This window comes from Arvicola amphibius, chromosome 1 (assembly GCF_903992535.2).
Source record: "Arvicola amphibius chromosome 1, mArvAmp1.2, whole genome shotgun sequence".
NCBI classification, from domain to species: domain Eukaryota; kingdom Metazoa; phylum Chordata; class Mammalia; order Rodentia; family Cricetidae; genus Arvicola; species Arvicola amphibius.
In genome coordinates, this window is record NC_052047.1 from 5,205,169 (window position 1) to 5,231,685 (window position 26,517).

Below are 26,517 nucleotides of genomic sequence, written 5' to 3' on the forward strand. Positions count from 1 at the left end.
ATGAAGCAGTAGCCCAGAAACCACAAACTCATCGTGGTTCCTCTGGGTTTCATGACGCTTGCAGCATCTGCCACCACTGCCGGCTCTACACCTACCTGCTGTATTTTATCTCTTCTGTTAGCCTATGGCAGAGCCCCTTGTTTGTGCCAGTGCGCCAGTTCCAAAGTGCAGTGTAGAAGCATAAATTTTAGCATGACTTGGTTCAGCAGATGGAAACCCACCATGAAGGTATTCAAGAAAATAGGATTGGGTTTGATTGCGTGGCTTGAGAAGCCCAAAGATGAGAACTGCTTTTCAAACATAATGGGACAATTTTGGTAAACATTTTAATAGTGAAAGTAGTCTAATGCTCTCATTCCATCAAGCTATCCTATATAGATGATGCATATACATAGTTTTCATAATTTGAAAATATTCTACAGCAAAGTCAGAAAACTAGCTTAAAACATATAGTAAGTGAAATTTATATTAGTTTTCTATAGAGTTTTCTCAAATCAGAAGAAATGTACTCCATACCCTAATTTGTTAACACAAATTGCCAGTATTTTCTTTCCTGCTTTAAATTGTGATATGAACGTTAGTTTAATGAGTTTGCTTTAGTGGATATTTATGAGGATTTTTATGAAATAGGGAGACAGAGAAGAAATGGTGTTGGACAAATGACCTCTGTGATCCGGGCGTAGCTCCAATCCTTGCTTCTCTTGTGAGGTTATGACTATCTCTTGTTTGTTTTGACATTCAGCGAGATGGCACGTCTCTGTCTTTCTTTGCTGTTCGCAAAGAGCTGAGGTAGTTGAAAAGCGAGGGTGACTGCCTTCCCAATGGCTTTTCGATCTGTCCTCGGTGCTGTGCCAAGCTGGAGTCACATAGAGGAAGGGCTTCTTGGATTTGTGACGAGCTCCCCGCCTCTCCCCCGCCGCTCTCCACCCCGCCCTCCCCGCCCCAGCGCTGAATTCGCAGATCTCAGTTGCCACGGTCCTGTTTCTTCTCATTTCGCCAGAAAACGAGGTAGCTGTAGCCACAGATAGACTTTTTCCTTTTCTCTTCCCTCCTCCTACCCCTCCCTAGACCTCTCTGGGCTTTGACGTCATGTGTGCTCCTTTCAGTTGCCATAGCAACCCCATTCCCCAAGCCCTCTGTCCGTCTCCTCTGGTAGGTTCCACAATGGTACAGGCAGCCTCCCGCTGCACAATGGTTTCCAGGCAGTGAGAGAGGGTGATTCAGCAAGCCACTCTTCTCTTTAAACCTCCCGTCCCTTTTTATTTTTATGGGGGTGGGTGGTGCTTCATATATTATATGCTTACCTTTTTGTTTTTCTATTTTCATTTTTACAAATTTTCTTTCTCTTCCTCACTCCTCAGTTCCTAGGGGTTTGAGTGAGCTAAAGATTGGTTCTTCTTGGAAATCACCTGTCTATTATTATTTTTAAACAATCTCCACACCTCCAAAGACCCTCCTCCTCATTCCAGCTTGGAATGTGGCTACTGAAAACCCAGTAGGGAGGATTTCTGGGGCACGCATCCCGACCAGGATCCTGGTTCCCAGGCACGGAATGGTAGGTGACTTCTTGCTCATTTTGGGTTCTATCCTGTTTTGGGAGGGTGGGTGATATCTGTCATCTCTCTTGTGGGATGGGAGAGAGGATGAGAAAGTAGGAAGCGATGGGGTTGGAGAGCCAGTTTAACAAAATATACTGTCTGAGAGTAAGAGGACCCTGGCATTTTACTCTGGGCAGCCTCTTCTCAGACCGAGGAGTGAAGAGAGCTAGAAGGCGAGACAGACCATGATGATTGTGACCCGCAAAGCAGAGTAAGGGAAATGCACACTTGGTGGGGGGAGAGATAGAGATAGAGATAGATAGATAGAGAGAGAGAGAGAGAGAGAGAGAGAGAGAGAGAGAAGGAGAGGCTTGTTTAGAAGTGTGAATCTCAGTTTGTGAAATACTATAGGTCTCATAAGATTTAAAAATGTCACTAATAGACATAAATTTTGTTTGTAGACAGGTTTAACTTTAAATATTCTGAAATATATCATACAGTTTATATATGTATTTATACATACACACATATATAATGAACTAATGATGTTGCATACACACACACACACGCACACACACACACACACACACACACACACACAAAGATGATGTTCTTCTTGTAGAAAGACCCTGAACTAAATTTGGGCTGCAGACAGGAACGCAGTACAGGGACTTGATCAGGGAAAAGAGCAAACACTGGCACCGCATCCACATAGGTAAAGGTCCCTTTAAGAAAGTGATCTCCCAGCCACAGCAGGCAGCATTTTTCTATGGCAAGGTTCCCAGGTATTCTGTGCAGAGATACCGTGTCCCCTGGAAATGTCAGTGCATTTTCAGAAGAAAAAATAAATCGCTGTCATTGGAAAAGAGCTTGGTGATACACTCATCAGAATTTAGGTGTTTGCTCCTTCAGCAGAATAAGTGTGGTTTGTTGGAAAGCCTTCCAGTAAATTGGGTTTTGGATATTTCAAGAAAATTATATCCATGTATTATATATTTCATTTTCTTTTTCCCTCCAACATTTAAACATAGAGCCAAGATGCTGCTTTGACTGCCTTATGCAGCTAACTTCCAAGGGCATTGCAATCTGGCCACAGAAAAGAGCAGCTACTCCTAGGGCAGGAGCATCTGAAGCAGCCACAAGGTTGTTTACACGGTCTGTTTCTGCTGCAGAGCAATGTGTCTGTACGACAGCACTGGCCATAACTTTCATGAACACAGGCTAAGTCATATGGGACAGGCCACAGTTGGCAGGGAAGGAAGGCGGGTGGTTGATGCGCCAGGCGTTACCTGTGCAGTTTTTCCCTCTCTCCCAGTGCTATGATTGTCAAGCCTGCAAGGTCTTGCAGAATGCTGATCAACATATTTAAAATGGTTGCAGTAATGGCCAGTTCTCTCCGAGAGGCTTCATAGACATCCATCCTCAGTGAGCATGTATGTTTTAGTACAGCCAGACATGCTCATGAATGAATTCACGAGCTTCCTACTCCACTTTGAAACCATTGGGTTTTAGGGCTGGGTAGTTTGATGGAGCAGTCTTGCTGCTTCTGGTATGCGGTTCCTTTCCTTTCTTTTTAAAAATTTTAACCTCACCCTCAATATTGACATAAAGTATTGGATTAGTTTGTTTGTCTACAAACACCCAAAGGGATTGTCTCTCCCCCTACAATAGGACTAGAAAAGCAGATGAGATAGGTGGAATGACCTTAAGTCTGAGTTTCCAGCTTCCTTTCTGGCCCCTCCTTCCCTCCTGTCCTTAGTAGTTTTCATTTGCGGGGCTCTGGTTTTTGCAAAATCTTTGCAATTGTAATGAGAGAGATTCCAGGTGACAGGGAAGCCAAAAGTACCCAGGGAGTGGCAAATTCAGCTGCCTCCAGCTTCCTCCTTGCTGCCCCCCTAAAAAACAGCATCTGCTGGGGGAGGTGTGTGTTTGCATGCGGGAAGGGGGTGATTCTGAACAGCTCCCACAGGGACTGACTGTGTTCTCGCTGTGACTGTCTGGCGCAACTGCAGCTAGTACTACAGTTTCTAGTGCGTGGTGGAGATGTTGCAAGGTTAAGAGGAGAGTTGATCATGGGTGCTATAAAATGCGGTTATTTTAAATTCATGACAAAACTCTTTCACTGTATGCTAAAGGAATATCAGAAGCAAATGATGTTTGCCTAATTTAAGTATTCAAAGGCACATACATATACTGAAAGTTATATTACATCCTCATGTAACTGCATCTATCTCTTTGAATATAAGCTTAGCTACAAAGTTTTCCATCCTGATGATAAAAGATAAAGACCAATTGAGGTTTCCTTGTTTGTTAGACTCAGGGTCAGGCATTTTTTCCTCCTCGTTCTAGAGCTGACCTCCGGTCATATCTGTAGCTAGAGGATGGATGTGGAGTGGAATTGTGAGTAAACCAAACAGACCTTTGGTCGCTCACTGGAAAAATGGGCTGCACAAGGAGCAAACACATCTCCACATAGAGGATCTCATCCTTGTTCCTCCTGCTTCCTCCGAGAGTCTTTTGGAAGCTTCCGCTTGGCATTGTGGCAGTCTTGCATGGAGAGACGCAGAAGGGTCCGGTACCAAGAAAGGGATGCTGTGCTCTGTTAGCTGCAGGCTTGCCTCCCGCCTCCCGCCACACATGCTTCTGTTATGGCATCTTTTTCAGAGCATGGAGGAGGTGTGGGCGAGGTGGGCCCTCAGACTCCGGGGAGAGAAGCTTTCTCAGTCAAGAGGAACAGAATCCATTGACTTCTTTAGCATATTGAGATTATTTATTGCATTACATAATCCTGAGAGGAGACACTGTGCAGCTAATTCTGATAAGATGGCTTGCTGCATATTGCTTGAGGAGAACTGTCTTTTTTTTGAATGGAGCCTGTGTTTTCAGACATACATGTTTAGACATACATGTTCAGACATACGTGGAAGCCTGTGTTTCCCCAATGTTTTCACACTGAACTTCTAGTATTTTGAGCAGACATTTTCCTTGTTTTGAGTATATTTCAACCCCACTAATAAATTAAGGTGAAGAAAGGAAACTTAAAGAATCTATATGTCTTGAGGACCATTGTTTCCCCTATGTTTAATGTAGAAAAAAATTTATTTTTTTAAAAAATTGAGAATCTTAGCTGGGTGGTGGTGAAACATGTCTTTAATCCTAGCATTCAGGAGGCAGAGGCAGACGGATCTCTGTGAGTTTGAGGCCCGCCTGCTCTCCAAGAGCTAGTTCCAGGACAGGTCCCAAAGTACAGAGAAACCCTGTTCAAACAATAAATAAATAAATAGAAACAAAACAAAAAAGTAGAGAAACTTGGTAAAAATGAGTGGTAACACTGCAAAATCCAGGAACGAAACCTGTATGTTTGAAAGCTGGCTCCAAACATTCCTATTTTCAGTAAAGGGTTTTGTAGTTTAAATGACATTTTGCACCCAGCAAGCTACTCTGGCTTTTCTCACCATTCTTCTCCTCAGTGTCTACAAGCTATAAAATCCATAGACTTAAGAGATCAGTGCTGGTGGGAATGGAAACCCAAGTGTTGCAGAGAGAGATAAAGGGCAGGGGGCTCCTCCTGCAGAGGTATTCCAGTCGCAGCTGCTCAGACACCCAAGAGCTGTGCAGAGTGAACGCGCAGCCATGGTACAGGGCACCCAGCATTGCCCAGCAGCCTTCAGTGAGAGACAGGATTCTACCAATTCCTCACCCCACCCCCCCTCTTTGAACATCGGGAATGAGACAAAACATAAGCAACTGAGACTTAGAGACACTCAAAATTCATGTCAGTGAGTTTTCCTAACAGAAATTAAACCGAGTCCTGGTTTGTGGCTAGTGGCCTTCCTGGATGCACCAGATGCTTTCTGAGTGTGGGACCTTGGAGTCTTGCTGTCATTCTATACAGAAATAGGACCTGAAACTCCAGAGTGTAAAGGGAGGTCCCCAGGTGGTGTGGGACAATTCTGTATTCTGTCAATTATGTTTTAAATAAATGCTGATTGGCCAGTAGCCAGGCAGGAAGTATAGGTGGGACAACCAGACAGGAAGTAGAGGCAGGTCAATGAGAACAGGAGAATTCTGGGAAGGAGGAAGCCTTTTCCTCTTCCAGTCCTGCCCAGACACAGAAGAAGGAAGATGTGACCTGCTTGCCAAAAAAGGTCCTAGCCATGTGGCTAACATATACTAGAATAATGGGCTATTATAAGTTAAAAGAGTTAATAAGAAGCCTGAGCTATGGGCCAATCAGTTTATCATTAATATAGACCTTTGTGTGATTTCTATGGGGCTATACTGACTGTGGGAACTGGGTAGGACAGAAACCCCAACAAGGAAGCCCTCTGTTACAGAAAGAAACCTCAGTCTACATACACCCAGGTCTACTTATTTGGCTATGCTAATCCCTGTCTGTAGGAGGAGATGCCCTCTTCACCACAATCACCACACAAACAGTAATCTTTTTTGCCTTTAGGTGTGTCTTGCTCAGCCTAGCACACAGTAGGCACGCAGCAGGCACACAGTAAGTTTCTATCAGATGAGAGTGAGGTGAGAACATGTTTCAGCTGTTGGAGTCGATGCTTGTGTGGGGAGTTAAGTAGTGAGGGTAGGATGTTTGATGGTCAGTGCAGAAGGCCCAACAAGGAAGATACTGTCCTCTAAAATGGTGACAAGCAGCACACGTGACACCTGGGATGGTGGAAGTAGATGAGTGGGTAGTGGCGGGAAAGGTATTCCTAGAAATCACTGGAAGACCCTGGTCGGAGTAAGACTCTTATCTGACTAGAAAGGAGGATTATTTTTGGACTTGACAAGATGGAAATTAAGATCATGGTTTGGCAATAGATAGAAAACTGAAAACTGGCATAGGCCTTGAGAATCGGCTGAACTGATGGATCTCAGAACTAAGTCTACAGCTAGAAAAGCAAAGATCCTGCTCATTCAAATCATTATTAATTTTTTTTGCTTAGATTTTAAAAAACATCTAGCTGTTTTGCTATGAAGGACACCAAAGTTCTTTTGTTTGCAACAAATTCTAACAGAAGTTATTACCTCCCATATCTGATGTCATCTCCCTGATCCTTGCCACATGGGAAAATTGCCTTATTACATTTGATATTAGTATTTTTGTTTTAATAGTGCAAGTGAAATTAAATGTGAAATCTTAAAATCAAATTGATGCATCATTTTGCCCTGATTTTAGGCTAGTGTGAGAACACCACTGGCAGGACCATCTCAGATCTTGGTTATGGCAACTCATGCAAGACGCTGTTGAATTAGACTGCTTTCCTATCGATGAGAAACCACACAAGCAGTGGTGAGTGGAAACTCTACAAGTATTCCTTAGTAGAACATTGGCAGTCAATGCGGACAGCTTATCTATCACGTATGTCTCATATGGAGCTGAAGAAACTCTGCTCTGAATGGTGTCAATCTGGGTAAAAATCAGTAGGAAAGAGCATGTGCCTTAGTTGATGGTGTGGTCATTCCAATACCACTTATAATTCTGTTTTTTTTTTTAAAAAAGATATCCCATCATTCCATCTCCACAAGTCATCTCCGTCCACATAGGCTGGCTCCAGTTAACAACACCGTGTTCTAGAGCATCAGCTGGGTAACATTATTTTAAGTGGTGGTGTTAGTTTACAGCATGTTTCTATACTGATTCAACTCCTTCAGTGGAAAAATTAGTTCTGAGCTAAATTATAATGATTCATTCCTTTCAGAACTACACACACACACACACACACACACACACACACACACAAATGCACACATACCACATGCACACCACACACATACTACACATCTACCCAAACCCACACCACACATAACCATCCATGCACCCACACCCACCATACATACCCCTCACCCCCCTACACTTACTCATGAAAAACAATGTTAAAGATATACCTAGTTGCTCTACCTACTTAGAATAATTTGGAAATGTATTACTTTATAAGAATATCAGCACACCCAAACAGAACGTCTTTTCAAGTCAAATCTTGATGTTTAACAGCCACCAACGTCAGCAGTTAATAAACTACAGTTGAGACGAACAAGTTCTAGTCTGTCAAATAAGATCTGTGAGACACAGAATGCAATGGCGGTGCCTGTAAGACTCCAGAAGGAAGCTGTTGGTGCTGGCGATCAATATCTCACTTTCATTTGCCTGACGGCTTCTTACTAGCAAGGCTGTCCTGTGGCTAAATGTGGTGCTTATAGCTGCAGAAATCTGAGGAAATGAGTTCTATAGTGATTCATATTATGGTTTTTACAACCTGCAACCATTACTCTAAAGATGCAGATCCAGGAATCCCCACTATAGTGTGCGTTATAAAAATGTGTTCTGTGTTTGGTATGGAGAGAGAATCACATATAATAGCCAGTAACCAATTTATGAGCTACAGCAATAACAACTTTATATGGTTGACTCTATATGTTGTCCTATGTTATTCCCAGGGAGTAGACGATATACACTATCCCCAGGCTAAACACTTTTCTACTAAGCTAACTCTTAATGGTAATCTGTCATGTAGATATCCTACTGGCTTTTGGACTAGATGAGCTTCTCTGTCTTAAAGGAATGTGTACCCTACATGAAGTACTATCAGCAGGACAGATACACCCTAAAGATGGTGGACTAGTGACGTGTAATCCAGTAGATAGACTCGGGGAAGCAAAGATATTCCGAAGAGAAGAATCTCACAGATATGGTAAAAATTAGCCAAGGAAGACTTTGCAAAAGGGACATTTTAGTGGGCACCAGAGAGAGGAAAGGCACAATCAACACACGGTGGGAACCCCATCAGCTGGGAGAGCAATTGCTTGGGAGCACTCTCGTTCAGCACTGGGATAGAGGGGTACAGGGGACACATGAGGGATCTCTTAGACAAAGTCAAGGCATTTAAATTCTACACTAAAATGAAGAGCTTTTGGAGATCTTCACTAGGAGAGTGACACAGTTGGCTTATTTTAAAGATGTGAATGTTTTACCCATTCAAGAATATATTAAATAAGGGGAAGGTAAGGATAATTATATAGCATAGTTCATAGATTCCCAACATGCACCACACACTCTCAGCATGCACCACACACCCGGAACACAGCTGGCCACACAGCCATCCTACCTGTCACTCAGCCCCTCGCCGTTCTTTGTAGAATTTACATCTAAGTATGCCCACCATACATATTTCAGTTTGTCTGCACTTCAGTTCCACAAGCCTGTCTATATAGTGTATACATTCTTAATCCTCTGCTCATAAACCTTGAGTTCACACAGACAGTATATTTGCATAAGTTGTTGCATAGCATTTTGTTGTAGAAATATACCAAAAATTGCTTATCCCTTTACTGTTGATGGGCATTCATATTTTATCTAGTTTCTATTACATGCATCTAGAATAAAAACAAAGAGGGATTGCTAAGTTTTGAGGTATGGGTACCTCAAATAATTTATAAACAAATAATTTAAAAATATTTTTGAGTTGGACACATCAATTGTACCCATGGCGATGGTGTACATCATTTCCCCCTGTACTTCATTTGCAGGCTCTTATGTTTCTCTAATCAGGTGAATGAGTAATTATACCCATATGAGTATCAATTTGCATTTTGCTGATTACTAATGAGGAATATCATTTCATTTTTTAAATGTGGCCAATTGATATTCCTCTTTTGTGAAGTGCCTGTTTTTGAGCCTTTTTCAGATGTATCTTTCCAAATGCTATCGTTTTTGAATTCTTACTATGTCACAGGCCCTACCCGGAGCACTTTGCAAACATTCATCTTCAGTCATCTCTGTGACTTACAGACACGGGGAACGCAGAGTTTAGGAGGCTAAATTACCCGCTGGCAGATATGCAGGGGAGAAGCCGCGGACTTAATGTTCAGCTTGAAGTCTTTCTGACTCGAAAGTTCTTTAGTTTCTCAGAGTTTGTTTAGAGACTGGTGAGGCTGAGGCCAGAGGAAACACTAAAAATGCAGCTGCAAGAACAAAAGTAATGTGAACGCACGGGGAAGGGTGGGCAGACAGAGGAGACCTGGAAGTGGGTGGGAGAAGGTAGTGGGGATGGAAAATGCCTCCGCTTGCTGTATCTGTGGGCTAGGCAGTCAATGTGAGTCATACGTGTGTCTTTATAGTGGTATTGTAGCAACCTCTGAGACCGTGCTTTATGATTCTAACACTTAGTAAGAAATTATTTAAAGCCTGAAAGGTTATAAAGTTCATGGTTAAAAGAGACCATGGTGTTTATTCGGGTCAACTCTTCGCTTTCTAAAAGATGTGACAGTTGTTGCTAACAGCGAGCAAGTGACTTTGTCAAGATCATGTGTCACTAAGTGTCATATTAAGAACAGATGCTAGGACTGCAAAAACAAAATGCAAAGAAATACCAAATAACAGCCGCCTGCTTTTGAAATTAATATGTGAATCAGTCATCAACCTGCTTTAGTTCTTTTTTTTAAATTTATTTATTTATTATGTATACAATATTCTGTCTGCATGTATGCCTGCAGGCCAGAAGAGGGCACCAGACCTCATTACAGATGGTTGTGAGCCACCATGTGGGTGCTGGGAATTGAACTCAGGACCTTTGGAAGAGCAGGCAATGCTCTTAACAGCTGAGCCATCTCTCCAGCCCCCCTGCTTTAGTTCTTAAACCTTTCTCAGACAATCTGCTTTGGTCCAGGTCTCTCATCACTACCACAGAGGCTCTGTTCATCGTCTTTATCAGACGTAAGGAACCTTAATGCTGTCACACCTTTCTGCTGACGATCATACCAATAAAACCACGTTTTTATCTTAGTGTGCAGTCATTACCATATAGCCTGCCTGCACAAGGACTTGTCGATATACGCTGCTGTTCACGCAGTCATTTCCCTTCTCCATAAAAACTGCCGCATCCTTGCCATCTTAGAGACTCTGGACACCTAGAATGGCTGGCAACTCCAATGCGCCTCAATCCACCTCCACACTCAGAGTTTTCCCTCTCTGATTTATTGCATTGTGTCAATTCTGGCCTTTCCCTCTCCCTGTTCCTTGCAGAAGGTTCCAACTTGTAATACTTAATGTTTTTTTTCTTTTTTTCTTCATTTTTTTTTGCTTCTCAATACTGCTTAAGTGATATGCACCCATTAAGAATTGTACTTCAGCCGGGCGGTGGTGGCGCACGCCTTTAATCCCAGCACTCGGGAGGCAGAGGCAGGCGGATCTCTGTGAGTTCAAGGCCAGCCTGGTCTACAAGAGCTAGTTCCAGGACAGGCTCTAAAGCTACAGAGAAACCCTGTCTCGAAAAACCAAAAAAAAAAAAAAAAAAAAAAAAAAAAAAAAAGAATTGTACTTCACCAACTGAGAAATACAGAGACAGGGGAAATAGTCTTATTTAGGGAAGAACCCTCTAATTGCTTACCCAACACCAAGTGGTCAGCCCCCGAGATCACATACATGTAAGTAAGACCGTGCAGGCTGTAGTTACATACTTAGGAATACATACGTATGTACGTGTAGGGAGGCATAACAATATCATGAATTTGAGAGAGAGCAAGGAGTACATGGGAGGGGTTGAAGGAAAGAAGGGAAAAGGAAAATGATGCAACTACATTTTAATTTCCAAAACAAAAAGTCATTAAAAAGAATCCTGCTTCAGAGTTTGAGTCTTGATCTTGTGCCCAGCTGGCGATATGCTGGGCAAAGCTCACTTGTGATGATTGGAAGCAGCAGGAGCCTGCAAATTCCAGTTAGCTGATGAGATGCACAATGCTTTATTATGAAATACACTTGGCAATGGATAACTTTGGCCAACTGGAGGCTAATGGAAGTGTCCCGAGTCCACACAAGGTGAGAGGAGCCAAGCTATGACGCCTGCAAGGTTGGCTGTAGCGCGTGCGCTTTTGACATCTGCCGGTTTCAGCTTGATATTATTTTTCTGGAGGGAGCATCGTAGTTGAGGAGCATCTCTACTTGGCCTTGATGGTTGTCTTGGTTGCTTTCCCTTCACTTTGACCACAACATGTGTCTGAACTAATTTAAAGGAAAAGGGGTCTCAGGGAATTTTGGTCCATCATGATCGGAAGAGATGTGAGAAAAGCTTCTGTCCACAGTGGCAGAACTTGAGGTTGAGTTCTTCCCAGGGCATTTGGATCAGGAAGAAGACAGTGGGCCTGAAATAGTGACCTACCTCCTGAAGTCCCCACCAGTTGGGGACCAGGTGTTCCAACCCATGACCTTGCGGAGGCCTCTCCATTCAAACCATGTTACTATCCTTTCAAACACTTGCTACACTAAGTGAACACAGCATGGCCCTCTTCTACAGCTCAACTGAGATGCAGCATCCTCGGTCTTTCTGAAACTCACTGAATTCAGAATATGCATTTTCATAAGGCAGAGGTGATTTTTATGCACATTAAAAATTAAGAGGTACTGTGTATGTCGGCTCTAGATCTCTTCTGCTGTCTTCTCTTAGAAACAGTTTTTTTATCTTTCGCATTTGGTGTTCTGTATCAGTTCCTTTTTCAGCAATCTGAACATATCCCCCCTCCCTGGGTCTCTACAGTGGCTTATTATGTGTCCGCATTGTGACATTAAAGAGGAAGTAATTCTAGCTGGGGTTATTTGTCTTAGAAGTCCTCTGTATAGCCCAGGACGGGCTACTTGTTGAATGATTGTTTCTTAACAGATGAAAAAGAGACAGGCATACAAGAGACAGACATAGAAAGACAGATGCAGGACAAAGGAAGAACTAGCAGGAAAGTATACAGCTACACATAGAAACAGTCAAGTTCTATAACAGCATGGAAAATAGTATCTTTGATGCAGTCTGGAAAATGGCTTGGAAGAGTTCACAATTTCATTTAAATAGGTTAGGTGATGGCCTATATTGTTTGACACATCTCTCAAAATAACAGAGGACTTTAATTCCTTTTTTATAAGCATTGCATTTGGTGGCTGCTGTTGATAGGCTTGCCAAAATTCATTTTGTTTTCCCTGACAAAGTACCCACTGTTCTTTTTACTTTTTGAAAGTAATTGGAATAGCGTGTGCAGCTTTTGGTGACTTCAACTAGGAAGGACATTCACAAGAGGAAGCCGGTCCTGGGAATGGGTGTGGGGGTGGTAAAGGCTGAGAAAATGTACCTTGTGACATATAATCAGGCGGCATCCCAGTATTATGCCTGGAGTAGGGAAATGAAGGTTGGGGCTAGCCACTGAGGAAGCAACTGCTTTAAAATACTTAGAGAGCTTTCACGTGGAGAAGTTAGAGGGTCCAGGCTTATTTGTAAACTGAAAACAGAAGAGACTTCCGGGCAGACAGTAGAGACCACACACTGGAGAACGCTTTGCTCGTGGAACTGCTTGTATGTATGTGCTTTGTGAACAGTAGTAAACTTTGGGTCCATGTAAAGTCAGGGTTCACCAAATAGAAAAAAAATTGTTAGGGATTCTGTGGCTCTCTGTGTTGGAAAAGCGAGCAAATGACCTCTTAGTGGCAAGATCCTCAGGACTCACGAATTGCAGTTGCTCAGCGGAGTACAGGAAGGCCGAGACAAAGCTGAAGGTGTCAGCTGCCATTACTGACTGCACACCACATCGGCCTGAAGTGCTCTGCCTGCGCTAATCCATTCGCTCCCCTCCAAAGCCCTTCTGAGCACCCTGATTTTACAACTAATGACAGGGAAGTGATGGCAAACTTTCCTCGGGTCCTGAATCAAGGAGGGGCAGGGCCCAGGGACTTTAAACTACATACTTAAAAAAATTTGATATGCTCCTTAACATTGAAAGTGAAAGTGGGACCAAAATGGATCCTTAAAATACAGACACAAATACAGACACACAAATACAGAGACACAAATGCAGACACACAAATACAGACACACAAATGCAGACACACAAATGCAGACACACAAATACAGACACACATACAGAGACACAAATACAGACACACAAATACAGACACACAAATACAGAGACACAAATGTAGACACACAAATGCAGACACACAAATACAGACACACAAATACAGACACACAAATACAGACACACAAATACAGACACAAATACAGACACACAAATACAGAGACACAAATGTAGACACACAAATGCAGACACACAAATACAGACACACAAATACAGACACAAATACAGACACACAAATACAGACACACAAATGCAGACACACAAATGCAGACACACAAATACAGACACACAAATACAGACACAAATACAGACACACAAATACAGACACACAAATGCAGACACACAAATGCAGACATACAAATACAGACACACAAATACAGAGATACAGACACACAAATACAGAGATACAGACACACAAATACAGAGATACAGATACAGACATGCAAATACAGACACACAAATGCAGACACACAAATACAGAGATGCAGACACACAAATACAGAGATACAGATACAGACATGCAAATACAGACACACAGATACAGACACACAAATACAGACACACAAATAAGACACACAAATACAGACACAGATACAGACACACAAAAGCAGACATGTAAGTACAGACACACAAATACAGACACGCAAAGATTTCCACATGTCTGGGGAGTCAGAAACCAGGTCAGTGAGCTAGATCAAGGACCATAGTGACATTTGTCCTTCTAGAGTGCTGTTCTGTCCTGATTCTCAGTCACTGATAACCACCTGAGATGAGAAACTAAATTCTTAGGGCTATTTCACTTGTGAAACTAGCAGAGGTGTTCTTCAGATAGAAGACTCGTGTTTCTCCCTCCTAAATTCATACACTAAATCCTAGCTCTGGTCAAATGGGTGAGTGCTCAGCCTTGGAAAAATGTTCTTGCGAAAGAGGATCCAGAGAACAGACTGGTGCTTCCTATCAAGTGTTGACCTAGTGAGAGGCCCTGTGCTGAGCCAGGGCAGACCCTACCAGACACAGGGTCTGATTATATCCTGCATCCTGGACTTGCTATCCTGCAGAATTGTCACCTTAGTTTTATTTTTAAAAAGGAAACAAACTATCTTTTATCATTTTACGTACCAATCCCAGATCCCACTCTCTCCCCGCCTTTCATTCACCCCACCTACCCCAACAGACCCTCATCCATTCCTCAGAGAGGGTAAGGCACATTGCTTTGGGGAAGGTCCAAGGCAGAGCAAGGTATTATCCAAAGAGAATAGGTTCAAAAAAAAAAAAAAAAAGCCAGTACAAGCAGTAGGGACAAATCCTGGCGCCACTGCCAGTGGCCCCTCAGTCTGCTCCATCCCTGCAACTGTCAACCACATTCAGATGGACTAGTTTGGTTCTATGCTTGTTCCTTCCCAGTCCTGCTGGAGTTGGTGAGCTCCCATTAGCTCAGGTAGACTGTTTCAGTGGGTGTACTCATCATGGTCTTAACCTCTTTGCTCATATTCTCATTCATCTCACTCTTCAACTGGACTTTGGGAGCTTAGTCTGGTGCTCCAAATGCGGTCTCTGCCTCTGTTTCCATCAGTTGCTGGATGAAGGTTCTATGGTGGTATTTAAGATATTCATCAGTCTGACTACAGGGCAAGCCAGTCTGGGCACCCTCTCCTCTATTGCTTAGGGTCTTAGCTGGGGTCATCCTTGTGGATTCCTGGGGATTTCTCTAGAGCCAGGTTTCTTACTAGCACCATAATGGCTCCCTCAATCAAGATATCTCTTTCCTTGTTCTCATCTCTGTCCTTCCCTTGTCTTGACTATCCTGTTCCCTCAGGTTCTCCTCTCCACTCCCCTTCTCCCCTCATCTTCCCCTTCTGCCCTCCCTACTCTCCCACCCCAATACTCCCAGTTTTGCCAGTCAATCTTCTCTATTTCCCCTTGCCAGGTGAATCTATGTATGGTTTTTGTAGGTTTCACCTTGTTACTTAGCTTCTCTAGGATCATGAACTATAGACTCAATATCCTTTGCTTTACAGCAAGTATCCATTTATGAGCGAGTACATACCATGTTCATCTTTCTGGGTCTGGATTACCTAACTCAGGTTGTTTTTTTTCTAGTTCCACCCATTTGCATGTAAATTTCAAGATGCCATTGCTTTTTTACCACTGAGTAGTACTCTAATGTGTAAATTTGCCACATTTTCTTTATCCATTCTTTGGTTGAGGGACATCTAGTTTTTTCCAGGTTCTGGCTATTTCAAATAATGCTGCTATGAACATAGTTGAACAAATGTCCTTGAAGTATGATTGAGCATCTTTTGGGTATATGCCCAAGAGTGGTATTGCTGGGTCTTGAGGTATGCTGATTCCCAATTTTCTGAGAAACTGCTATTCTGATTTCCAAAGTGGTTGTACAAGTTTGCATTTTCACCAGCAATAGAGGAATGTTTCCCTTATTCCACATCCTCTCCAGTATAGGCTATCATTGGTGTTTTTGATTTTAGCCATTCTGACAGGTGTAAGATGGTATCTCAGAGTCATTTTGATTTGCGTTTCCCTGATGGCTAAAGATATCGAACATTTCCTTAAGTGTCTTTTGGCCATTTGAGATTCTTCTGTTGAGAATTCTCTGATAGTTTGGTTCCCCATTTTTTAAACTGAGTTATTTGGAATTTTGATGTCTAATTCCTTGAGTTCTTTATATATTTTGGAGATCAGTCCTCTGTCTGATGTGGTGGTTAGTGAAGATCTTTTCCCATTCAGTAGGCTGCCCTTTTGTCTTATTGACTGTGTCCTTTGCTTTACAGAAGCTTCTCAGTTTCAGGAGGACCCATTTATTTATTGTTGCTCTCAGTGTCTGTGCTACTGGTGTTATATTTATGAAGTGTTTTCCCATGCCCATGCATTAAAGGCTACTTCGCACTTTCTCTTCTAACAGGTTCAGTATAGTCTGATTTATATTGAGGTCTTTAATCCATTTGGACTTGAATTTTCTGCATGGAGATAGATATGGATCTATTTTCATTCTTCTACATGTTGACATCCAGTTATGCCAGCAGCATTTGTTGAGGATGCTTTTTTCCATTGTATAATTTTAGTTTCTTTGTCAAAAAGCAGGTGTTCATAAATATATGGATTAATAGCTGGGTCTTTGATTTGATTCCATTGGTCAACCTCTGTTTTTATGCCAATACCAAGCTGTTATCATTACTCTGTAATAGAGCTTGATGTCAGGGATAGTGATGCCAACTGGAGTTCCTTTATTGTACAGAATTGTTTTGGTTTTCCTGTTTTTTTTTTTTTTCATATGAAGTTGAGTATTGTTCTTTCAAGGTCTGTGAAGAATTGTGTTGGGATTTTGATGGGGATTGCATTGAATCTATAGATTGCTTTTGGTATGATTGCCATTTTTATTATGTTGATCCTACCTATTCAAGATCATGGGAGATATTTCCATTTTCTGGTGTCTTCTTTAATTTTTTTTTCTTGAAAGACTTAAAGTTCTTTTCAAACAGATCTCTCACTTCTTTGGTTAGTGTTACCCTAAGATATTTTATGTTATTTGTGGCTATTGTGGAGGGTAATGTTTCTCTAATTTCTTTCTCAGCTTCTTTATCATTTGTATATGGGAGGGCTACTGATTTTTTTGAGTTTATCTTGTATCCTGATATACTACTGAAGGTATTTATCAACTGTGGAAGTTCCCTAGTATAGTTTTGGGGGTCATTTATGCATACAATCATATTATCTGCAAATAACAAAAGTTTGACTTCTTCCTTTCCAATTTGAATCCCCTTGATCTCCTTTTGTTGTCTTATTTCTCTAGCCAGAACTTCAAGAACTATTTTGAGTAGATATGGAGAGAGTGGACAGCCTTGTCTTGTTTCTGATTTTAGTAGATTCACTTTGAGTTTCTCTCCATTTAGTTTAATGTTTGCTGTTGGCTTGCTGTATGTTGCTTTTTTTATGTTATATATGTTCCTTGTATCTCTGATCTCTCCAAGACTGTTATCATCAAGGGTGTTGGATTTTGTCAAATGCTTTTTAAGCATCTAATGAGATGATCATATGGTTTTTTTCTTTCAGTTTATTTATATGGTGGATTGCATTGATAGATTTTTATACGTTGAATCATCCCTGCATCGTTGGAATGAAGCCAACTTGATCATGGTGGAAGATTTTTTATGATGTGTTCTTGGATTCGGTTTGCCAGTATCTTATTAAATATTTTTGCATCTATGTTCATGAGGGAGATTGGTCTGTAATTCTCTTTCCTGATTGAGTCTTTGTGTGGTTTTAGTATCAGGGCTACTGTAGCCTCATAAAAAGAGCTTGACAATGTTCCCTCTGCTTCTATTATGTGGAACACTTTGAGGAGTATAAATATTAGCTTTTCTTGGAAGTTCTGGTAGAATTCTGCACTGAAACCATCTGGCCCTGGACTTTTTTTGGTTGGGAGGCTCTTGATGGCAGCTTCTATTTCCTTGCAGTTTATAGGTCTATTTAAATTGTCAACCTGGTCTTGATTTAATTTTGATATGTGGTACCTACCATAAAATTGTCCATTTCTTTTACATTTTCCAATTTTGTGGAGTACAGGTTTTTATAGTATGGCTTAATGATTCTCAGGATTTCCTCAGTATCTGTTGTTAGGTCTCCCTTTTAAATTCTGATTTTGTTAATTTGAATGTTCTCTCTCTGCCTTTTGATTAGTTTGGATAAGGGTTTGTCTGTCTTGTTGATTTTTTCAAAGAACCAGCTTTTTGTTTCATTGATTCTTTGTATTGTTTTCTTTGTTTCTGTTTTATTGATTTCAGCCTCAATTTGATTACTTCCTGTCTTCTTCTCTTGGGTAAGTCTGCTTCTTTTTTTCTAGAGCTTTCAGGTGTGCTGTTAAGTTACTAGTGTGAGCTTTCTTCACTTTCTTTATGTAGGCCCCAAGTGCTATGAACTTTCCTCTTAGCACTGCTTTCATAGTGTCCCATAGGTTTGGGTATATGTTGTGCCTTCATTTTTGTTGAATTCTAAGAAGTCTTTAATTTCTTTCTTTATTTTTTCCTTGACCCAGGGGTGGTTCAATATATCACTGTTCGATTTTCACGTGCTTGTGGGCTTTCTAAAATTAGTGTTGCTGTTGAATTCTAATTTTAAACCATGGTGATCTGATAATATACAGGGGGTTACCCCAATTTTTTTGTTTTGGTTTGCTTTGTTTCAATTTTAGGGAAGGTTCCATGAGGTGCTGGGAAGAAGGTATATTCTTTTGTGTTTGGGTGGAATGTTCTGTATATGTCTGTTAATTCCATTTAAGTCATGATATATGTTAGTTCTCTTATTATCTGTTAGTTCTCTGTTAGGTTTCTGTCTAGTTGACCTGTCCGTTGGGGAAAGTGGGGTGTTGAAGTCTCCTACTGTTAGTATGTGGGGTTTGATGTGTGATTTAAGCTTTAGTAATGTTTCCTTTACATATGTTGGTGATCTTGTATTTGGGGCATAGAAGTTCAGAATTGAGACTTCATCTTGATGGATTGTCTGTTATGAGTATAAAGTGTCCTCCATCTCTTTTGATTGATTTTAGTTTGAAGACTATTTTGTTAGATATTAGGATAGCTACACCGCTTTTTTCTTAGGTATTTGATTCGAAAACCCTTTCCAAACCCTTTATTCTGAGGTAATGTCTGACTTTGAGGTTGAGGTGTGTTTCTTGCTGGATCCTGCTTTTATATCCATTCTTTTAGCCTGTGATATTAAGAGATATTAATGACCAATGATTGTTAATTCCTGTTATTTTTCAGTGTAGTGTGTGTGTTTCCCTTCTCTGGGTTTTGTTAGTGTGAGGTTATCTGTTGCCTGTGTTTTTGTGAGTGTAGTTAGCTTCCTTGAGCTGGAGTTTTCCTTCTGCTTCTTTCTGTAGGGCTGGATTTGTGCATGGGTATTGTTTAAATCTGGTTTTGTCACAGAATATCTTGCTTTCTCCATCAATGGTGAATGAAAGCTTTACTGGATATAGTAGTCTGGGCTTGCATCTGTGGTTTCTTAGTGTCTGCAGCATATCTGCTCAGGACCTTCTGGCTTTCATGGTTTCCATTGAGAAGATGGGTGTAATTCTGATAGGTCTACCTTTATATTTTGCTTGACCTTTTTCCTTTGCAGCTCTTAATATTCTTTCTTTATTCTGTATGTTTTGCATTTTGATTACTATATGGTGAGGAGAATTTTTTATTTTTTGATCCAGTCTATTTGTTGTTCTGTAAGCTTCTTACACCTCCACAGGCATGTTTTTCTTTAGGTTGGGCAAGGTTTCTTCTATAATTTTGTTGAATGTATTTTTTGTGCCTTTGAGCTGAGTTCTTCTCCTTTTTCTATCCCAATTATTCTTAGGTTTAGTCTTTTCATGGTGTCCCAGATTTCCTGGATATTTTGTGTTAATAATTTGTTGGATTTAATGTTTTGTTTTTGATCCAAGAATCTATTTTCCTCTATAGTATCTTCAACACCTGAGATTCTCTCTTTCATCTCTTGTGGTTTATGCTTGCCTCTGTAGTTTCTGTTCGTTTACCCAGATTTTCCATATTCACAATTTCCTTGGTTTGTGTTTTCTTTATTGCCTCTATTTCTGATTTCAAGTCTTGAACTGTTTGTTTCACCTGTTTGATTAGGTTTTTTTTTTTTTTGTTTTCTTGGATTTCTTTGAGGGATTTATTAATTTCTTACAATTTTTTGTTTGTCTTTTCCTCCATTTCTTTAAGGGAGTTGTTCATTTCCTCTTCAAAGGTCTCCATCATCTTCATAAAGTTACATCTAAGATCGTTTTCTTCTGCGTCTTCTGGGTTAGGATGATCAAGTCTTCCTGTTGTATGACCACTGGGTTCTGGTGTTATCGTGTTGCTTTTTAGGTTGTTGGATGAATTCTTGCATTGGCACCTACCAATCTTTTTTTTTTCCAATTGATGCCAGCAGTGTCTTTGCATCTTGGTCCAATTTTTGCAGTGGCTGTCTGTCTTTGTCTTGGGAACTGTTCTTGGTCTGCTCTGTACTGTCACTGTCTGTGTTTTAGGGGTTTTGGAGCAGCCTACCTGCAGGAAACTCTCCTGCTGACTGGCTAGAGAAGCTGAGGCAGATGGGGGAGGGGCCATGGGTTTTGACCCAGTATGGAGGGCCTAGTGGGGTGTCCTGCTGGGTTGCTGGTCACTCACCTCTTGGTCCTCTCTATATATGTAGTATATGTTTCAGAGTTCCACTGAGGTTGCAGACACAGGCTTCCCACAGATAGTATCCACACTTGGATTAATAGTCATTCTCCATTAAAATAGGCAGCAACCGTAAACACAACTTATAAAAGAAACGTTTTGTGTGCAGAAAGTGAGTACATCAATTCTGCTTAGAATGAGTACTCTGCGGGGTTTAGAAAATTAGTCTGAAGTTTTAATCATATGTTTTCTGGAAAAAGAAAGAGAACCTGGTGCTGGATTCTCACTGTAGCTCATCCCTGAATTAACATTTTCTTGTGCAGGTCCTTGTGTAGATGAACTTCTACTGTGTCTAAAAGGGTTCATAGATTATTTAAATTTATTTTGAATGGATAAAATTATATGGCTCACAATGTTCAGGTTGAAGCATGAAATGGTATCTAAGAGTCCAGGTCCAGTGAACGACCATGGTGAGGTAGTGGTGGCCAGCAAAGGGATGCTGGAGGGATGAGGAGCAGATTCCTGGGCAGCTGAAGGAGGAGCAGAAGGCAGGTGGAGACTTAGAAGGGTCTCAAAGATGAGCTTGGCAATGTGCATTTTTCTTTATCCTTTTCTTAATTCTGCCCATGCCTATTCTGTCTTGTATAACCCCTATGATAGTTAAGTTACAAGAAACCAGTTTTTAAATATTGAGAAATCGTTATCTTTTATAACAGACAGTTTAGGTAGAGACAACTGAACTGACTACACCCATTCCTCAAGTCTGTATCTTTTTCTATTGAAGAACCAGTGCACACACATGTTCATTCACTGGTTTGCTTGTAAGATCGACTTTTATGCTTTTGCCTTCAGAAGACATGGTTTCTAGATTGTATTGGGATTCATCAACGTGGAAGGCACAACTATTGGCATCTGAGTCAGTTTAGATATGCCATCAATATTACACATTTACATGAAGATTAGCAGCCCTTTCAAAGACCAGACTATTATGGCAGGGTCAATGAAGGATGAGCAGGAACCCTCCTCCCGCTTCGAACAGATAGATACTGTGCCAGGCACTGTAGAATGTTATGCGAAACCATGAGAATCTGTTGAAGGGTCTCAAGAATTTGTTTAGGTATAGGATAGGGACAGACACTGATACAGAACCAATCAGACACAGCCGCCTATCCAGCTGCCTTCATCCACTCCTCTGCCCAGGAGTGAAGAGCACCAGCTTTATTAAGCTGTCTCTCCACAGCCTGTTCTGTTCCAACCACCTAAGAGAACCCGAGAGCAAGAGGGAGCGCGGGACCCCCTCCCTCAGCTTCTAAGCTGTGTGCAGGCAGACAAGACCACACCCTAGGGCTTGCTACCCCAGAAGTCACCGGCTAAAGAGATTGAAATCCCACCACATTACAGACTCTGCCTCTGCCCGCAGACAAGTTGCTGTTAGGCTAGGCCTTTGGGCTGAGATGGGAAGCGAGGAAAGCCTGTGACTAAGTGAATCTTTTACACAGGTAGTGTAGACAGGTAGTGTATTTTCTTCCACAGCATTTACGTTTAGGAAACAACGCTACTGTATATGGCGGGGCTTCACCCAGGCCTTGTCAGACGGGTTCTGCAGAGTGCTGAACCCTCTGCTGTCAGCCACCAGCTTTAGTGATAGCTTCACATTCACAAACATCTTTGAGCAACTAAATGGACCATCGATGCTTTCCATACTAAGAATTCAATTTAAGCTATGGAATGCATACACAATTCACTTAAAAATCAACAATACCAGACCCATTTCAGACCGACATTGGTGACACTGTCCCCTTGCACAGCAGAGCCTGCAAATCCGCTTGGTGACGCGTTTAACAAAAGCCGCGGAGTTCTCGTCTGCTCATCAATCTGTTGTCATCACATCGTCACACACATTGTCTCTGGTAGGTGGCTGCATCCCTGCCGGAGAAGGAGCATGTCAGTGGCGAAACGTGTCTTCAGGACACGGTTTCCCCTGAAGATGTCTTAGGAGTCTCAGGCTTCAGACCACTGCACTCAGGAAGGAGAAAGCATTGCATTGTAACTGTGTGCATGTTTGCTATGGCTTCCACTCAGACTGTCACCCAAAGGTGCATGTGGGAAAGCCTGGGTCCCAGGAAGGTACTGTTTGAAGTGAGAGGTGATGCTTGTTGAGAAAGAGGTCTTCCTTTTCTTTATAGCCATGAAACGAATGCTTTTGCTTCCATACCTGCTCCTGGCACAAGGGGCTATCACAGGCAAAAAGCAGAAGAAGCTCACCTACCGTAGGCTGAGACACACCCAAACTGTGAGACAAGCAAACTTGTTCTCTTTCCATGAGCTGTATCGTGCTGGCTGTGTAGCAGATGGCTGACTAACAATATTTTTGGTAGCACCGAAGTTAGAAAGACAGTTTCTGGGGAGAGGAAGAGAATTCACAAGGAGCAGAGTGGCTTTGGAGTTCAGAAGTTTAGACTGTGTGACAGAGAGGCAATGGCAGCCAGAGCCGTGGCTGGGTAGATAAAGTGAGTCCAGCTGGAGGGAGCCTGGCAGGGGCTGAGAAGGACCTGGGTCTGTTTTCATGGATGGTGAGCGGCTGTGCTTTTCTGAGCAAGGAAATTATTCTGACAGTGATGATAAGTGTGGCTGGAGATGTGGGTGGTGGGGTTGGTGGTGGGGTAACCAGGTGGTGCGGTAACCAGGTGGTGGGGTAACCAGGTGGTGGGGTAGCCAGGTGGTGGGGTAACCAGGTGGTGGGGTAGCCAGGTGGTGGGGTAGCCAGGTGGTGGGGTGACCAGGTGGTGGGGTGATCAGGTGGTGGGGTGACCAGGTGGTGGGGTGGCCAGGTGGTGGGGTAGCCAGGTGGTGGGGTAACCAGGTGGTGGGGTAACCAGGTGGTGGGGTTGGTGGTGGGGTGACCAGGTGGTGGGGTGAGCAGTCCGAGGAGGAAGAGTGGATCCAGCCCAGGGGAAAGTGTACAGAGGGACCAGGAGGCGAGAAAGCCTCTGTACTCCAGGTAATTCAGAGTAAGAAGCTTAAAGCACTGGTGGGCGCCCCTGGCTTCATCCTGCTTGCCTTCTGGGCTCGGTCAGTCCTGCTCGGCAGTTATGGGCAGGCTCCCAGGCTCTGGACTCTGCGCAGCGTAGAGATGGATCGCTTGCCTGTGTGTCACAGGAGTGTGTGCAATGATTAATAAGCTCGTTGACGGAAAGTCACTTTATTAAACTAAGCCATCAATAATAAAAATGCAAATGTTTGCCAGGTGCTTTTGCTCCCGTGTCGAAGGCTGCTGTGTAAACACGAAACACTTCCTGGGACTATTGCCGCTGTTGATAACAGTAGAGTCATTACACAAGACACCCATGCAGCAAACCGGGTTCTTGTTATTTCCAAAGAGGGCAGATGGAGCCAAGCATGCAAGTCCACTGCGTTTGGTTTGTTATGGAGCTCTCTGGTTGGCAAGGAATTGCCCAGTTAGTCAAGAAGTCATTTGGATAGTAATTAGACTTCATTATTATCACACTGCTCTGGTTAGGTGTTTCCTCTCTAGCACTGACAGGTCCTGGATCCTCCCTCAGGAAGAGCGTCAAAACTGTACCACATTCTTCTCACTATCGCCTGGGTCCATAATTTGACCTACAGGGCACAGCATGCTGGTCAAGTCAGAAGGGCCTGGAGCTAGACTGTTGACTTAAATCCTATTACGTTCTGAGATCCTATGATGTCCCCACTTCCTGACCTTCATCTCCTTACACATAAAGCTGTGCCATTAGAGCTCGCGTAGATGCTTGAGACTAACGAGCCCAGTGCACGCCCCTCCTGCTACTCAGCAATCCTGGGCTTTCTGCATGGTTTTGCAAAAGCGTGTGTCTTTCGGAGCAGTCATTTTTATTACCTTTATCCTCAATATGTTTTCCTCTTTTCCTGGAGTCTAGGTGTGTGTGTGTGTGTGTGTGTGTGTGTGTGTGTGTGTGTAAATTCAGTATTAGTTGGTCAGTAGTTAATTCAGAACCTTACAATTGAACATCAGCCTTCTCTTCAGGTAAGATAACCTTCTGAACAACCCATGCTCATTCTTAAATTTTATTTATCTCCTCCTCATGTGTCCTGCTTGGGAGATTTATTTTAATTGCCCTGATAAATCAAATATTTGTTTCTGCCATGAATATAAAGGATCTAGTAACTTTATTCTAACTATTGACCAGTTAGCCTTCCTATAGCACATTTCCACACAATTTCCCTATGAAGAAACATTGCTTATACCTTCTTTAGAAAAATTCTATTAATTAAATTGAGAATTTCATACAATGTATTGATATCATAGTCACCTTCCCAACTCCTCCCAGATTCCATACCTCTCCAACTTTGCGTTCTCTTTTTTCATTTTGAAAACCCGTTGCGTTTAAACTGTACTGCCCAACTACTCTTGTAGGAGCTTACCCTGTGGCATGGTCAACCGACCGTTAAAACTAAAGCCAATTCTTCCTCCCAGCAGCAATCAAGTGCCAGTTGATCCTCAGCTAGGAATGGAACCTTCTTTTCTGAGCCTTGTAATTTTTCTTAAAAGATGTTCTTCTTGATCAAGTTTCTCAAAATTCTGAAAGGACCTTCCTGTGCAACGACTGGCCCACTAAGCTATCCAGGGGACACACACACCATGTCCTCTGTATGCAGCATGGAGGCTTGCGCTGACGAGGCCGCCAGCTTCTGTTCTGCCTACCAAGCCAGGGCACATTTCCTAATCTTCACAAAGACGGCAAGAGTTGACTAGTTCTGCTGAGTGCCTCCTCAGCTATCAGCCACCGACACCAAGAAGTGATATTCTGCTGTTCTGTGAGCTTTAGCTAAACACACATTGACTGATTCATCTCTTTGTGGCAGAGTACACTGAGCGACTTCCTTTGTTTGTGTTATCTCTGACTTCTCGGGGACAGGAATGAAATGAAGGTTCCTAGGGAAATTGATCCCTATTTGTTAATAGTAAATTATATCCTTTTCAAATTATATAGGATGGCTACTGAAAATAGCTGCTAGTAGAAGTGGCAAAATGATTGAATAGGGATGCAAATCAGAGCACATTAGCATTTAATCAGCTCCTTCTCCTAGGGCTCCTGTGTTCAGTGACTCTCTGTCATGCTGGCTTGGAGACTGTTGAGTTGAACCTAGAGGAGGGGAGTTCTCTCAGTAAATTGTGGTCCTTTGTCTGGTACGAATTCACAGAGTTGGAATCCAGGACTTCTCTTTTAATTTACTTTTTTCCTATGAGATGAACATATCTTGGTCACACACTAAAAGTGTGATCCTGGCCGTGCTACCTAGCACTTACTCTTGTTTATTATTCTTTTGCAAAATAGGAACGTTAATTGTTCCGCTTTCATAAAGATGACTGTGAGAATTAATTGAAGAAAGAGATGTAAGTTTATTTATTAGGATAATGCTTAGTAGAGAGGAAACATTTGAAACTTAATGTCAAATATTATCATTGATCGAAATAGTATGGTGGTTAATAGTTTGGGTCCAGTGTTAGACTTGACTGCTGTCCAAATCAGTGGTTCTCAACCTTCCTAATGCTACATCACTTTAATACAGTTCCTCATGTTATGGTGCTCCCCTTAGAAAATTATTTTTTATTGTTACATCAGAACTGTAATATTGCTACTGTTATGAATCATAATGTAAATACAATTATCTTTACCTGTGAAAGGCACTGGACTCAATCATTTGTTGCCTTGTAATTTGGAGCCCTTTGTGTGCTTTCTGTAAAGTCGGAAATAATTTCACAGTTAGCAGTAATAGTGTCTACTACACAGTCTTCCTTGGAGGAAAAGATGAAGAATCTAATTTTTCCTGGAATTGTTAGATAATTTTAGAATCCCAATGATCATATATTAGTTAGAGAACAAATGCATACAGAAGTCACCCTC

The 26,517-nt window shown here is 42.0% G+C and overlaps 1 protein-coding gene across 1 annotated transcript in view; it reads left to right on the forward strand.

Moving 5' to 3' along the window:
* The first annotated feature begins 936 nt into the window (after positions 1-936).
* The window catches only part of Mapk10 (mitogen-activated protein kinase 10), a 295,793-nt gene continuing 270,212 nt past the window's right edge, over positions 937-26,517 (forward strand). Inside the window, exons 1-3 of the mRNA XM_038328945.1 lie at positions 937-1,008; positions 1,362-1,555; positions 6,727-6,840. The gene's annotated coding sequence lies outside the window, so the exon portion shown is untranslated. The remainder of the gene's footprint in view (positions 1,009-1,361; positions 1,556-6,726; positions 6,841-26,517) is intronic.